The sequence below is a fragment of the Scomber scombrus genome, chromosome 20 (genome assembly GCF_963691925.1).
Source record: "Scomber scombrus chromosome 20, fScoSco1.1, whole genome shotgun sequence".
Classification (NCBI taxonomy): domain Eukaryota; kingdom Metazoa; phylum Chordata; class Actinopteri; order Scombriformes; family Scombridae; genus Scomber; species Scomber scombrus.
This window is the reverse complement of record NC_084989.1, coordinates 5456566-5473989: the sequence shown is the minus strand read 5'-3', so window position 1 is coordinate 5473989 and position 17424 is coordinate 5456566. Positions and strand designations below refer to the sequence as shown.

Genomic DNA, 17424 nt, shown 5'->3' with positions numbered 1-17424 from the left:
CTCGAGAATTTTCATCGCCACCAGTGCAGCTTCATTCCAGGCAAGGTGCCACTTTATATATGAGACATTTCTTTTACATGACTGTTTGTGTGTCATGAGTTGTCACAAGTCAGAGAAGAAACATCTTATTTACTGTCAATAATCCTTTTGTTTTACAAGGGTGGAGGTGCAATGCTCTGCACACACAAATGTATATGATGGAGGGCGTGTCCAGGTGGAACATAAATCGGGCACAGCAAGCTTTGGACATGGCAAGTACATCACAGACAAAGATGTATGATGTGCATCTAATGTCAAATCTGGATGACCTTAGCAGAAGAGTCCTTGGACATACACTGCTGCCAGAGTTTGTTAGGCCTGGGAAACCCACTGGTAAGATTCTCCAAAAAAAATGGGTGCTTTCGCAACAATTTCATGACTCATGATTGTAATTTAATCTTGTGTTTTATCTTTTTTTCTGTGTATTGCAGCTGAGCATATTGCTGTGGAGTACCTGCTGGCACAGTCTGACAGGGGAAACCTGCTCAGTCCACCAGGAAATGAAATTGGTGCCACCTTGACAGATGTTCCACTGGAGGATCAGGATGAGGAATGTCATGATGTCACAATACCTTGTGCGTCTGACATTGATTCATCCCAGAGACAGAGTAGTCAGGTAATGTGATAACTGTTTAATTAAAGTAAAATTATACTGGAAGCAGTCGTGTCTTAAAATGTGTAGAACTGTAGGAGTAAAGGCATTACATTTGATTTGAGCATAATTATGTTTGTTCAGTTTTTGTTATTTATATTATATTTACATAAACTAAACAATGAACTTATTAATTAAGGTAAAAATAAAATCAGCAGTTGGAACTATAATGAAACTAATCATTAGTTACAGTCCTATATAAATGACTTCATAATGAGCTCCATTTAACCCACTACAACAGGAAAATCCTGTTTTTACATTATTATGTCTCAGAGGTAGTACTAGTTTTTCCTTAAAGAGATACACTGTTAAAAGTAATTAAATTTGCTCTTAAAAAATGTGCAGATACCCTGTGGAAGTGTGTATGTTTCTCATTGTTGCCCTTTGGTTGGGTTGTGTGTGAATAATATCAAAATGTACTTATGCTAAAGCATGGAGTTTTTACGCCAAAAATGTTCACTGTCTTATTTACAACCTTATCCCTCTTGCTACTGTTTTCAAATAACTCCTTTAGGAATCTGCATTTGAAAGTGGGGCCTCTCACAGTCCTGTCAGTACATCACTGGAAGACCTATCGAGTGGGCCTGTATAAAGTTGTGTAGACTTTAATTGAATGTATATATAATTTTGTAGACTGTAATTGAATGTATATAGTTGTGTAGACTGTAATTGAATGTATATAGTGTATATGTTTTTGTATTACATAAGTGCCTTTTGTAATTTTGTTCTCATCTTGCTAATTTGTCATTTTGCAATGTTTCTACTTAGCAGTAGGAAAAAACAAACAACAACCCCCCCCCCTCCAAAAAAAAAACCAAAAAAAAAACAAACAAACATAATAACAACAACACAACTCTTGTGGTGTAATAGTAACACAGCCATCCTTGGGTGGATGATTCCAGGTTCAAATCCTGGCAAGAGTGTGTAACTCATAGTTTAAATCAACCTTTATTTTGATTTAAGAAAATATGTTTGTTGTAAGTGTGTTACAAGTGTTTGAAGTATAAAATGGAGAGTAATAATGACTAACTAATAATACTACCCATACCAGTCCACTAGGGTGCACTGTGACATCATTTTTCTTCCCTCTTTCCCTCCCCCCTTTCCCCTTTTTCTTTTCTTTTCCTTCCCCTCGCTAGAAGTCCCTTTTGCCCCATTTTTTCGTTGAAGCTATTCTCAATGGCCTGCTTGTTTTTGAGTTTAGCAGTTTGCCCCCACTACTGCAGTGTTCGGATTTGTTTTAGGATTATTAAGACTTGTTAGGAATTGTTAGGATTTGTTAGGAACTGTGTACACAGCTGGACTGCTAGTGAGGGGAAAGAAAAGAGCGGAATAGAGGTAAAGGGAGAAGTGAAAGGAGGAGAATAGAAGTGTGTATTTGTGTGAAATCAAATTACTTCAAAGTAAATAACTGTCCCCAAACGTTCTCATTGCTGTCTCTGGGCAGACGATACGGTGAACCCACCAGTCAGTGGTTGTCGTGGTCCGAGTGGTTAAGGCTTTGAACTAGAAATCTGTTGGGGTCTCCACAGGTATGTCGAACTACATTCTTCTCTCCTTGTGCCTCCCTCTCCTTTGTTACTCCTCCTCTCCTTTTCCAACTCTTTTAATCATATGAAATCCTGCTTTGCCACTAAATTGCATCTCTTCCACAGCGATGGTGGTATAGTGGTGAGCATAGCTGCCTTCCAAGCAGTTGACCCGGGTTCGATTCCCGGCCATCGCAGTTCAACAATTTTATTTTAAAGCAGTGACTCAGATGCACATTTATCCATTATTGCTGCCTTCATGTGTGACCAGTTGCAAAATAACCACACAAACCAAAATATGATGTGGAGATTGTAAGGCATATCTGAACCACTGAACAGCAGCATCAGGACCCCCCACTGCTGCTGCTGGCTCAGCCAAATGCTGCCTAGACGGTCGGGAGAGAGAGGCAGAGAGGGAGCGATAGATATAATAATATAACATGTGCTTGTAAATATTAGTATAACGTCATGAATAATGTTGGAGCACAACTGCAGTGTCATAGTGAAAAAAGCATTTTCATCTTTGAATCTGATTTTAAATGTCAAGTCAATAAAAGTACATATCTGAAATTTTATTGTAAACAGATCTGAAGAATATCTGAATATTGCTCCATTCATCTGTCACGTATGTACCGATTGTCAACATCTAACTGCAGAACATGGATTGCATTCACAGCTGTTTAATATTTCTAGCATTTCTGAAACAAAGAAGAGTTTGTATTATTTGTGCTGAGCTTGAACCACATGAATAATCTGAATGTTTTTCACTGAAAGTTGTGCTGTGAGCATTCAAGTGTTCCTTCACAGATGAATCCAGGCTGTAATGAGTCCCATCATGTTCTAACTAGACTGACTAACATGTTCCTTCTTTTTCTTTCCATGTAGTTAATCTGCTGCTGCCTTCAAAAGTCCTTCAGATGATTGTGACAAACTTGAGGAACCGTCCTGTGAGCAGCACAAACTCTCTCATGGAGTCCATGAGAGAGACCGTCCTGAGCCTGTATCACAACCTCATCACAAGTTCTAAGAAGTTCCCTTTCATTCCATACAGAGGATTCTTCTGCTGCAGTGTGCTCTCCACAGCCTTCAAGCATATCGAGCAGGAGCACAACTTTTAAAATATGTGTACTTTTAACCATTTTTTATTTTATTTTTCATTTTCTGAAAAAACAGAAATACATTGAAAAGATTTCACACAACTATGGTATTAAAGGTGCATAAAAATATGTAATACTATTATAACTACCCAGTGAAAATAATGTATCTACCCAGTGTAAATGCTGTTCAAATAGTCAAAACTTGCAGTCTCTACCTTTCTTATGCTAATGTTAATTGCTGACAGAGTGGCACTGCTTTTACCATGGGGGGTGGTAGTTCACACTTACATTTTGTGAGGGAGCTGAAAAGAATACCACAGCAGACAGACTGATTTGAAGTGTTTTATTTACAATGAATGATGACATCTTTACAAATACAACACTTTTAGAGAACAATAAATATGTCATGAGCATGATAAAAAAAACAACATCTGAATAACAAAAGACATCTATTTACAAATATGTACATTTTCCACAATTTCTGAACAAGCTTTCACACCATATTGTCCTGCCAAGACACACTGCCTTCTGGGGAGTTGAAAAAGGTGGAGAAGATCTCCCTCACATTACAGGCCTCTCTTGAGGCCCTGTTTCCTCCCATGTTACGTACTGGTGGCAGGTTTTTCCCCTGTTGCTCTGCCTCCTCCAGCAACCTCACATTCTCTCTCGGGGCAAGCAGGAAGTTATGCAGAATACATGCAGCCAAAACAAGGGTGTCCACATTTTGTGGGTGCAGGTTGATCCTGCGCTGTAACACTCTCCACCTGGAGGACAGAATGCCAAAAGCATTCTCAACCACCATCCTTGCCCTTGAAAGTCGGTAGTTAAATATCCTCTTTTGGTGAGTGAGGTTTTGTCCAGGGTACGGTCGCATTAGGTATGGCTTTAGTGGGAAAGCTGCATCACCCACCATGACATGTTGCACATCACCCAAGTGAGCAGCGCCAGGCAGAGAGGTACTGGGTGGGACATTAAGTATTTTGGCCTCCATTCCTTTCCCCAAATCTGATCCAGCATATACACCTCCACTGCTGGGCCTTCCAAAGTCCCCCACTTGAATGACCCTGAACCTGTAGTCCGAGTCCACAAGTGCCAAAAGCACTGTGTAGAAAGTTTTCTTGTAGTTGAAATACTGATTCCCAGTCAGTGGTGGGGCTTGGATGGTCACATGCTTCCCATCTATTGCTCCCAGGCAGTTTGGAAAATTCCACTTCTTCCAGAAGCCGTCAGCCAACTCTTCCCATGTCTCTTGTGTTGGCCTGGGCAGGAACCTCACCATCATAGTTTTCTCAATGGCAGCACACACCATATGGACAGAGTTCACTACTGTAGTGTGCCCCAGGTGGTAGCTATATGCCAGGCTCACTAGTGAATCCCCAGAAGCCAAGTACCTGTGAGGGAAGAAATAAAGAAATATAAGTTATATGTGAACGTTTTTTATTCACCTGTGTCTCTCATTTGTTTCAGCTGATACGTGTAAAGCGAGGTGGAAGGTTTTAAGGGATGCTTTTGTGAAAAGCAGGAAGAAAAGCCTTCCAAGTGGATCTGCAGGTGGCACACAGAAGGAATGGAAGTATTCAGAGATCATGTCCTTCCTCATGCCCTATATCCAACCAAGAAGGTCTGTATTAATCATAACAAAAGTAAACAGTATTGGTGACTACTACTGTAAAAAAAAAAATTGTATCTTAAAAGGGTACTGTTAAAGTGGTGAGAACTTGCATATAAAACTATTATGTTCATATGCAAATTGTTCCAATGACATGATAGAATTGCACAGACTATTTTTTTTTCTTTTTTGTTTATGCTGTTTGTTTTTATATGGCTCAAAAAGCAATTTGAGCCGGTCACAAGTTGACGAAGAAAGGTCTGGTAACCCTCAGTCACTATCAGGGTCTGAGGATTGGTCCAGCATTACAACATTTTACATTACAACAACCCTCTACATCTCCAGCTCCATCAACCTCAGCACCATCTACCTCCAAGGGGAGACCCTCTAGGTCCCGTAGCCCCAGGGACACAACTTCAACACCGACTGTTTCCAGGGCAAGTTCCCCGGGAAACCAGAAGAGCACAAAGACATGACACAGACATTGGGGAGCGGCTGATGTCTTTGCTGGAGCAGCCGGTGCCGAAACCTCATATGCCTGATGGGGAGCTGGATGAGGCATATCGCTTTGCATTGAGCCTTGTGCCAATGTTGCATCGATTAAATAGGGAGCGGCGGCAACAGGCAAAAGTAGAAATCCTGTCTGTTTTGCACAACCTTGAAAGAGGTCACTGTCCGGCAAGAACAAGCAAGTTGGCAACAACCTCCACACTCAGCAGGGAGCTTTTTTCTCCGAAAGTTATGATTTATATTTTATATATGATATGTTGTTGCAAATTTAAACACACAATTTACTTAAAATAAGTGATTATTGTTCATTTTCATTTTTTAATTTTTAAAATAAAAATAAAAATAACTAGGGGAGGGCGGCGCCCTATCACCCTCTATTGGCCAGCCGCCACTGGTTGTTCTGCTTACATCATTCATTTTATTAAGTAATAAATGTTATCCTCCATTGTCTGCCATTTGTCTTTAAGGGAAAGAAAATAGGAGAGAAACAATGTGAACTCTACTTTAAAAAAAAGATACATATACATTTGTATTTATGTTCTTATAGTCATCAATATTTTTCTGGTTGTTGAAGTTGTTATGATCTCATTCAGTTTCATGTACATAACAGAGTTACTAACAAAGTTTTAAACATTGGAAAAAACCTTTAACATACATATGGATGAGAATTACCTTGTTACACATCAAAACACACAGTGAATGACTTTCATTCAAATGTAAGATCCTGCTACAACTGCCCCATCTAGTGGCGTTTACATGCTACTCAGAAACGTGTTAGTCACTGTCAATGAAATCGACCTGATTACATTCTGTGTTAAAAGAGAGGACACACATATGAATTGCATGTGCTTTGTTGCATGTATGTGTCTGCTACTTTTATTTCACCATGATGACTTCTTATATGTTCTGATGCAAACACTAATTATTCTGCCAACAGACGTACACTTCATAGTTTCACTTTAGTCTGTCTCAATCCGCATTATAACCCGCATTATGTGCAGGCAGGTATTACATCCGACTAAATTTAGAATGCAATTGTAATATATATATATAATTTTTTTTTAAAATGAATTACAACGTTAAAATAGAGTTTTGCAGGTTGTCGTGGCCGAGTGGTTAAGGCGATGGACTAGAAATCCATTGGGGTCTCCCCGCGCAGGTTCGAATCCTGCCGACAACGAAACTTTATGTCAAATCGCATACTTGGGTAAAGTTAGAAAGAGATGGCAGATTCGAACTTCAGCGATCAATAGCTCATAAACGAAACATTGTTAAAACATAAAAAATGTCTCTTTCCTATCGTAGTAAGGTAGACTATTGACTACAAAATCATTTTCGCCAAAACGAGTCGTCCTCCAGGCTGCAGGAAATGTATTGCTCTCTATGCGCTGCGGGCAGAGAGGCAAGCACTTAGGGACCGTCTACAAAATGCAGTACCATAGCAAAAAATATTCAATATCTCCACTTTTATTCACTGTAGTCTCACCAAATTCACTCCACACACCAACGGTCACCTGATAATCACACTACAACAGTTATTTCATAAAAAATCTTTTTGCATGTTTTTGAGGAATTTTATTGTGAACAATCGTCAATAGCGTTAATATCATACAGTGTAGGATGACCAAAAACATGCTACACAACAAGGGTCACCTAATAATCATACTACAACATTTATTTTAGGAAAATTAGTTTTGATATAATTTTGGGGATTTTTTATATTCAAAAATCTTCAATATCGTCAATATTATACACTGTATACTCACCAAAATCATGCTACACAACAAGGGTCACCTGATAATCATACTACAACAGTCATTTCAGGAAAAACATTTTTTGCATATTTTTGGGGAATTTTATTGTGAAAAATCGTCAATAGCGTTAATATTATACACTGTATACTCACCAAAATCATGCTACACAACAAGGGTCACCTGATAATCATACTACAACAGTCATTTCAGGAAAAACATTTTTTGCATATTTTTGGGGAATTTTATTGTGAAAAATCGTCAATAGCGTTAATATTATACACTGTATACTCACCAAAATCATGCTACACAACAAGGGTCACCTGATAATCATACTACAACAGTTATTTAAGGGGGGAAAAAAAGTTTGCATATTTTTGGGGAATTTTATTTTGAAAAATCGTCAATAGTGTTAATATCATACAGTGTAGGATGACCAAAATCATGCTACACAAAAAGGGTCACCTAATAATCATACTACAACATTTATTTTAGGAAAATTAGTTTTGATATAATTTTGGGGATTTTTTATATTCAAGAGTCTTCAATATCGTCAATATTATACACTGTATACTCACCAAAATCATGCTACACAACAAGGGTCACCTGATAATCATACTACAACAGTCATTTCAGGAAAAACATTTTTTGCATATTTTTGGGGAATTTTATTGTGAAAAATCGTCAATAGCGTTAATATTATACACTGTATACTCACCAAAATCATGCTACACAACAAGGGTCACCTGATAATCGGACTACAACAGTTATTTCAGAAAAATGTGTTTTTGTTTATTTTTGGGGAATTTTATTGTGAAAAATCGTCAATAGCGTTAATATTATACAGTGTAGGATGACCAAAATCATGCTACACAACAAGGGTCACCTGATAATTATACTACAACATTTATTTTGGGGAAATTAGTTTTGATATAATTTTGGAGATTTTTTATATTCAAAAATCGTCAATAGCGTTAATATTATACAGTGTAGGATGACCAAAATCATACTACACAATAAGGGTCACCTGATAATCGTACTACAACAGTCATTTCAGAAAAAAAAATCTTTTTGCATATTTTTGGGGAATTTTATTGTGAGAAATCGTCAATAGCGTTAATATTATACAGTGTAGGATGACCAAAATCATGATACACAACAATGGTCACCTGATAATCGTACTACAACAGTTCTTTCAGAAAAATGTGTTTTTGCATATTTTTGGGGAATTTTATTGTGAAAAATCGTCAATAGCGTTGATATTATACACTGTATACTCACCAAAATCATGCTACACAACAAGGGTCACCTGGTAATCATACTACAACAGTTATTTCAGAAAAATGTGTTTAAGCATATTTTTGGGGAATTTTATTGTGAAACATCGTCAATAGCGTTAATATTATACAGTGTAGGATGACCAAAATCATACTACACAACAAGGGTCACCTGATAATCGTACTACAACAGTCATTTCAGAAAAAAAAATCTTTTTGCATATTTTTGGGGAATTTTATTGTGAGAAATCGTCAATAGCGTTAATATTATACAGTGTAGGATGACCAAAATCATGATACACAACAATGGTCACCTGATAATCGTACTACAACAGTTATTTCAGAAAAATGTGTTTTTGCATATTTTTGGGGAATTTTATTGTGAAAAATCGTCAATAGCGTTGATATTGTACAATGTATACTCACCAAAATCATGCTACACAACAAGGGTCACCTGGTAATCATACTACAACAGTTATTTCAGAAAAATGTGTTTTTGCATATTTTTGGGGAATTTTATTGTGAAACATCGTCAATAGCGTTAATATTATACAGTGTAGGATGACCAAAATAATACTACACAACAAGGGTCACCTGATAATCGTACTACAACAGTTATTTCAGAAAAATGTGTTTTTGCATATTTTTGGGGAATTTTATTGTGAAAAATCGTCAATAGCGTTGATATTATACAGTGTAGGATGACCAAAATCATGCTACACAACAAGGGTCACCTGATAATCGTACTACAACAGTTATTTCAGAAAAATGTGTTTTTGCATATTTTTGGGGAATTTTATTGTGAAAAATCGTCAATAGCGTTAATATTATACAGTGTAGGATGACCAAAATCATGCTACACAACAAGGGTCACCTGATAGTCGTACTACAACAGTTATTTCAGAAAAATGTGTTTTTGCATATTTTTGGGGAATTTTATTGTGAAAAATCGTCAATAGCGTTGATATTATACACTGTATACTCACCAAAATCATGCTACACAACAATGGTCACCTGATAATCGTACTACAACAGTTATTTCAGAAAAATTTGCTTTTGCATATTTTTGGGGAATTTTTTTGTGAAAAATCGTCAATAGCGTTAATATTATACAGTGTAAGATGACCAAAATCATGGCGCACAATAATGGTCACCTGATAATCGTACTACAACAGTTATTTCAGAAAAATGTGTTTTTGCATATTTTTGGGGAATTTTATTGTGAAAAATCGTCAATAGCATTAATATTATACAGTGTAGGATGACCAAAATCCTGCTACACAACAAGGGTCACCTGATAATCGTACTACAACAGTTAATTCAGAAAAATGTGTTTTTGCATATTTTTGGGGAATTTTATTGTGAAAAATCGTCAATAGCGTTAATATTATACAGTGTAGGATGACCAAAATCATGATACACAACAAGGGTCACCTGATAATCATACTACAACAGTTATTTCAGAAAAATTTGCTTTTGCATATTTTTGAGGAATTTTATTGTGAAAAATCGTCAAGAGCGTTAATATTATACAGTGTAGGATGACCAAAATCATGACACACAATAATGGTCACCTGATAATCGTACTACAACAGTTATTTCAGAAAAATGTGTTTTTGCATATTTTTGGGGAATTTTATTGTGAAAAATCGTCAATAGCGTTAATATTATACAGTGTAGGATGACCAAAATCATGATACACGACAAGGGTCACCTGATAATCGTACTACAACAGTTAATTCAGAAAAATGTGTTTTTGCATATTTTTGGGGAATTTTATTGTGAAAAATCGTCAATAGCGTTAATATTATACAGTGTAGGATGACCAAAATCATGATACACAACAAGGGTCACCTGATAATCATACTACAACAGTTATTTCAGAAAAATTTGCTTTTGCATATTTTTGAGGAATTTTATTGTGAAAAATCGTCAAGAGCGTTAATATTATACAGTGTAGGATGACCAAAATCATGACACACAATAATGGTCACCTGATAATCGTACTACAACAGTTATTTCAGAAAAATGTGTTTTTGCATATTTTTGGGGAATTTTATTGTGAAAAATCGTCAATAGCGTTAATATTATACAGTGTAGGATGACCAAAATCATGATACACAACAAGGGTCGCCTGATAATCATACTACAACAGTCATTTCAGAAAAAAAAATCTTTTTGCATATTTTTGAGAAATTTTATTGTGAAAAATCGTCAATAGCGTTGATATTATACACTGTATACTCACCAAAATCATGCTACACAACAAGGGTCTCCTGGTAATCATACTACAACAATCATTTCAGAAAAATGTGTTTTTGTTTATTTTTGGGGAATTTTATTGTGAAAAATCGTCAATAGCGTTAATATTATACAGTGTAGGATGACCAAAATCATGACACACAATAATGGTCACCTGATAATCGTACTACAACAGTTATTTCAGAAAAATGTGTTTTTGTTTATTTTTGGGGAATTTTATTGTGAAAAATCGTCAATAGCGTTAATATTATACACTGTATACTCACCAAAATCATGCTACACAACAATGGTCACCTGATAATCATACTACAACAGTTATTTCAGAAAAAAAAATCTTCTTGCATATTTTTGGGGAATTTTATTGTGAAAAATCATCAATAGCGTTAATATTATACAGTGTAGGATGACCAAAATCATGCTACACAACAAGGGTCACCTGATAATCATACTACAACAGTCATTTCAGAAAAAAAAATCTTTTTGCATATTTTTGGGGAATTTTATTGTGAAAAATCATCAATAGCGTTAATAGTATACAGTGTAGGATGACCAAAATCATGATACACAACAAGGGTCACCTGATAATCATACTACAACAGTCATTTCAGAAAAAAAAATCTTTTTGCATATTTTTGGGGAATTTTATTGTGAAAAATCGTCAATAGCGTTGATATTATACACTGTATACTCACCAAAATCATGCTACACAACAAGGGTCACCTGGTTATCATACTACAACAGTTATTTCAGAAAAATGTGTTTTTGTTTATTTTTGGGGAATTTTATTGTGAAAAATCGTCACTAGCGTTAATATTATACACTGTATACTCACCAAAATCATGCTACACAACAATGGTCACCTGATAATCGTACTACAACAGTTATTTCAGAACAATTTGCTTTTGCATATTTTTGGGGAATTTTATTGTGAAAAATCATCAATAGCGTTAATACTATACAGTGTAGGATGACCAAAATCATGCTACACAACAATGGTCACCTGATAATCGTACTACAACATTTATTTTGGGGAAATTAGTTTTGATATAATTTTGGAGATTTTTTATATTCAAAAATCGTCAATAGCGTTAATTTTATACAGTGTAGGATGACCAAAATCATGCTACACAACAAGGGTCACCTGATAATCGTACTACAACAGTTATTTCAGAAAAATGTGTTTTTGCATATTTTTGGGGAATTTTATTGTGAAAAATCGTCAATAGCGTTAATATTATACAGTGTAGGATGACCAAAATCAGGCTACACAACAAGGGTCACCTGATAATAATACTACGACAGCCATTTCAGAAAAATGTGTTATTGCATATTTTTGGGGAATTTTATTGTGAAAAATCGTCAATAGCGTTAATATTATACAGTGTAGGATGACCAAAATCATGCTACACAACAAGGGTCACCTGATAATCGTACTACAACAGTTATTTCAGAAAAATTTGTTTTTCGTTTATTTTTGGGGAATTTTATTGTGAAAAATCGTCAATAGCGTTGATATTATACACTGTATACTCACCAAAATCATGCTACACAACAATCGTCACCTGGTAATCGTACTACAACAGTTATTTCAGAAAAATGTGTTTTTGCATATTTTTGGGGAATTTTATTGTGAAAAATCATAAATAGCGTATATATTATACATTGTAGGATGACCAAAATCATGATACACAACAAGGGTCACCTGATAATCATACTACAACAGTCATTTCAGAAAAAAAAATCTTTTTGCATATTTTTGGGGAATTTTATTGTGAAAAATCATCAATAGCGTTGATATTATACAGTGTAGGATGACCAAAATCATGATACACAACAAGGGTCACCTGATAATCATACTACAACAGTTATTTCAGAAAAATGTGTTTTTGTTTATTTTTGGGGAATTTTATTGTGAAAAATCGTCAATAGCGTTTATGTTATACACTTTATACTCACCAAAATCATGCTACACAACAAGGGTCACCTGATAGTCATACTACATAAGTAATTTCATAAAAAGGTGTTTTTGTTTATTTTTGGGGAATTTTATTGTGAAAAATCGTCAATAGCGTTAATATTATACAGTGTAGGATGACCAAAATCACGAAACACAACAATGGTCACCTGATAATCGTACTACAACAGTTATTTCAGAAAAATGTGTTATTGCATATTTTTGGGGAATTTTATTGTGAAAAATCGTCAATAGCGTTAATATTATACAGTGTAGGATGACCAAAATCATGAAACACAACAAGGGTCACCTGATAATCGTACTACAACAGTCATTTCAGAAAAAAAATCTTTTTGCATATTTTTGGGGAATTTTATTGTGAAAAATCATCAATAGCATTAATATTATACACTGTATACTCACCAAAATCATGAAACACAACAAGGGTCTCCTGGTAATCATACTACAACAGTTATTTCAGAAAAATGTGTTTTTGTTTATTTTTGGGGAATTTTATTGTGAAAAATCGTCAATAGCGTTAATATTATACACTGTATACTCACCAAAATCATGCTACACAACAATGGTCACCTGATAATCATACTACAACAGTGATTTCAGGAAAAAAAAAAAGTTTGCATATTTTTCGGGAATTTTATATTGAAATATTTTCAATAGCGTTAATATTATACAGTGTAGGATGACCAAAATCATGCTATACAACAAGGGTCACCTGATAATCATACTACAACAGTTATTTCAGAAAAAAGTGTTTTTGTTTATTTTTGGAGAATTTTATTGTGAAAAATCGTCAATAGCGTTAATATTATACACTGTATACTCACCAAAATAATGCTATACAACAAGGGTCACCTGATAATCATACTACAACAGTTATTTCAGGAGAAAAACAATTTGCATATTTTTGGGGAATTTTATTGTGAAAAATCGTCAATAGCGTTAATATTATACACTGTATACTCACCCAAATCATGCTACACAGCAATGGTCACCTGATAATCATACTACAACAGTTATTTCAGGAGAAAAATTTTTTGCATATTTTTGGGGAATTTTATTGTGAAAAATCGTCAATAGCGTTAATATTATACACTGTATACTCACCCAAATCATGCTACACAGCAATGGTCACCTGATAATCATACTACAACAGTTATTTCAGGAGAAAAAAAAATTGCATATTTTTGGGGAATTTTATTGTGAAAAATCGTCAATAGCGTTAATATTATACACTGTATACTCACCCAAATCATGCTACACAGCAAGGGTCACCTGATAATCGTACTACAACAGTTATTTCAGAAAAACGTGTTTTTGTTTATTTTTGGAGAATTTTATTGTGAAAAATCGTCAATAGTGTTAATATTATACAGTGTATACTCACCAAAATCATGCTATACAACAAGGGTAACCTGATAATCATACTACAACAGTCATTTCAGAAAAACGTGTTTTTGTTTATTTTTGGAGAATTTTATTGTGAAAAATCGTCAATAGCGTTAATATTATACACTGTATACTCACCAAAATCATGCTATACAACAAGGGTCACCTGATAATCATACTACAACAGTTATTTCAGGAGAAAAAAATCTTTTTGCATATTTTTGGGGAATTTTATTGTGAAAAATCGTCAATAGCGTTAATATTATACACTGTATACTCACCCAAATCATGCTACACAGCAAGGGTCACCTGATAAACATACTACAACAGTTATTTCAGGAGAAAAAAAATGTGCTTATTTTTGGGGAATTTTATTGTGAAAAATCGTCAATAGCGTTAATATTATACACTGTATACTCACCCAAATCATGCTACACAGCAATGGTCACCTGATAATCATACTACAACAGTTATTTCAGGAGAAAAAAAAATTGCATATTTTTGGGGAATTTTATTGTGAAAAATCGTCAATAGCGTTAATATTATACACTGTATACTCACCCAAATCATGCTACACAGCAAGGGTCACCTGATAATCGTACTACAACAGTTATTTCAGAAAAACGTGTTTTTGTTTATTTTTGGAGAATTTTATTGTGAAAAATCGTCAATAGTGTTAATATTATACAGTGTATACTCACCAAAATCATGCTATACAACAAGGGTAACCTGATAATCATACTACAACAGTCATTTCAGAAAAACGTGTTTTTGTTTATTTTTGGAGAATTTTATTGTGAAAAATCGTCAATAGCGTTAATATTATACACTGTATACTCACCAAAATCATGCTATACAACAAGGGTCACCTGATAATCATACTACAACAGTTATTTCAGGAGAAAAAAATCTTTTTGCATATTTTTGGGGAATTTTATTGTGAAAAATCGTCAATAGCGTTAATATTATACACTGTATACTCACCCAAATCATGCTACACAGCAAGGGTCACCTGATAAACATACTACAACAGTTATTTCAGGAGAAAAAAAATGTGCTTATTTTTGGGGAATTTTATTGTGAAAAATCGTCAATAGCGTTAATATTATACACTGTATACTCACCCAAATCATGCTACACAGCAATGGTCACCTGATAATCATACTACAACAGTTATTTCAGGAGAAAAAAAAATTGCATATTTTTGGGGAATTTTATTGTGAAAAATCGTCAATAGCGTTAATATTATACACTGTATACTCACCCAAATCATGCTACACAGCAAGGGTCACCTGATAATCGTACTACAACAGTTATTTCAGAAAAACGTGTTTTTGTTTATTTTTGGAGAATTTTATTGTGAAAAATCGTCAATAGTGTTAATATTATACAGTGTATACTCACCAAAATCATGCTATACAACAAGGGTAACCTGATAATCATACTACAACAGTCATTTCAGAAAAACGTGTTTTTGTTTATTTTTGGAGAATTTTATTGTGAAAAATCGTCAATAGCGTTAATATTATACACTGTATACTCACCAAAATCATGCTATACAACAAGGGTCACCTGATAATCATACTACAACAGTTATTTCAGGAGAAAAAAATCTTTTTGCATATTTTTGGGGAATTTTATTGTGAAAAATCGTCAATAGCGTTAATATTATACACTGTATACTCACCCAAATCATGCTACACAGCAAGGGTCACCTGATAAACATACTACAACAGTTATTTCAGGAGAAAAAAAATGTGCTTATTTTTGGGGAGTTTTATTGTGAAAAATCGTCAATAGCGTTAATATTATACACTGTATACTCACCCAAATCATGCTACACAGCAAGGGTCACTTGATAATCATACTACGACAGTTATTTCAGGAGAAAAATAAATTGCATATTTTTGGGGAGTTTTATTGTGAAAAATCGTCAAGCGTTAATATTATACACTGTATACCCCATCCTGAGGAGGGCGGAAAGGGCGCAGCTCAAGAGATTAGTTGGCGTGGGACTCAGACCAGACCTTAGGATCGAATGCAGGATTAGGGCGCCGCAGCACTCCAGCATTCCCAGGCAAGAAGCGGCAGCACTCTTCATGCACGGAAAGGTAATGTAGCTCATCCACCCTTTTTGTCGACACAATAGCCAACAAGAATGTAGTCTTGAGCGAAAGCCATTTCAGCTCAACCGTTTCCAGAGGCTCGAACGACCCATGCCGCAAGGCTGACAAAACCATCTCCAAATCCCATGGGGGTACACCCGGCCTCCTGGGAGAGGGAGCAACCCTACAAGCCCCCCTAAAGAACTGAGCAATAAGGTCACAACAACCCTGTGCCAGTTTACGAGGCCCAACATGGGCCGCCTTTATGGTAGCCACCGTCCCCCTCAACGTCGAGGGAGACTTGCCTGCCTCTAACAGCTCCTGAAGGAACTGAAGGATACCAGGGGCCATACAGGAGAGGGGATCCACGTGTCGTGAGGCACACCATGATTGAAACACCCCCCGACGATAGGAATAAGCAACCCTGGTCGAGGGAGCCCGGGCCCCCTGCAAAGTAGCCACTACAGACTGGGGGAATCCCAAGGCTAGAAATTCGGCCCTCTCAGGGGCCAGGCCCAAAGCCTGAGGCCCTGGGGAAAAGGATGAAAAAGAGTTCCCTCGGCCTAGGACAGGAGGTCCCGGCGAATGGGTAGCTCCCACGGTTGTCCCTGAAGAAGGGGCGGAATCTCGGCAAACCAAATCATTTGGGGCCAATTGGGGGCCACCAGGATGAGGCTGGACTCTCTGTAGAAGTTGGTGCAGCAGGAGGGAGGGAGGGAAGGCATACAGGAGATCCAGTGGCCACTGATGTGCCATCAAATCCGTCCCTAAGGGAGGATTGTCCCTCCTCATGGAGAAAAAGAGGGGACAATGAGTGTTCTCCCTGGATGCAAAAAAATCTGTCACGGCTGTGCCGTAGCGATCCCATATTCCACTCACAACCTCTGGATGCAGCTGCCACTCTCCGGGGAGGGGTCCCCCCCAGTGAGCCGATCTACAGCAAGGTTCTCCCGACCCGGCACGTATGTGGCCCTCAGGGACTTGAACTGGGGATGAGCCCACTCCCATATTGCCCGAGCCAATCTGCACAGGCGAGGGGAACCTAGGCCCCCTTGCCTGTTGATATATGCCGCCGCTACTGTACTGTCTGTTCTCACCAGCACATGGCGGTCCTGTAGCTCTGGCAGGAAGTGCAGAAGAGCCAGATGGATAGCCTGCAGCTCCAAAACATTTATGTGCTGCGCTAACCAGGGTCCATGCCAAAGGCCGCTGATGCCCTTGCCTTCGTGGAC

The 17424-nt window shown here is 36.5% G+C and overlaps 2 non-coding genes across 2 annotated transcripts; both read left to right on the top strand.

Annotated features, from left to right (window-relative positions):
- Positions 1-2345: 2345 nt before the first annotated feature.
- Positions 2346-2417, top strand: trnag-ucc (transfer RNA glycine (anticodon UCC)). The gene has a single exon. It is a non-coding gene; the product is annotated as a tRNA-Gly (tRNA).
- Positions 2418-6534: 4117 nt separating this feature from the next.
- On the top strand, positions 6535-6616 carry trnas-aga (transfer RNA serine (anticodon AGA)). Its single transcript has one exon. It is a non-coding gene; the product is annotated as a tRNA-Ser (tRNA).
- The last annotated feature ends 10808 nt before the right edge of the window (positions 6617-17424 follow it).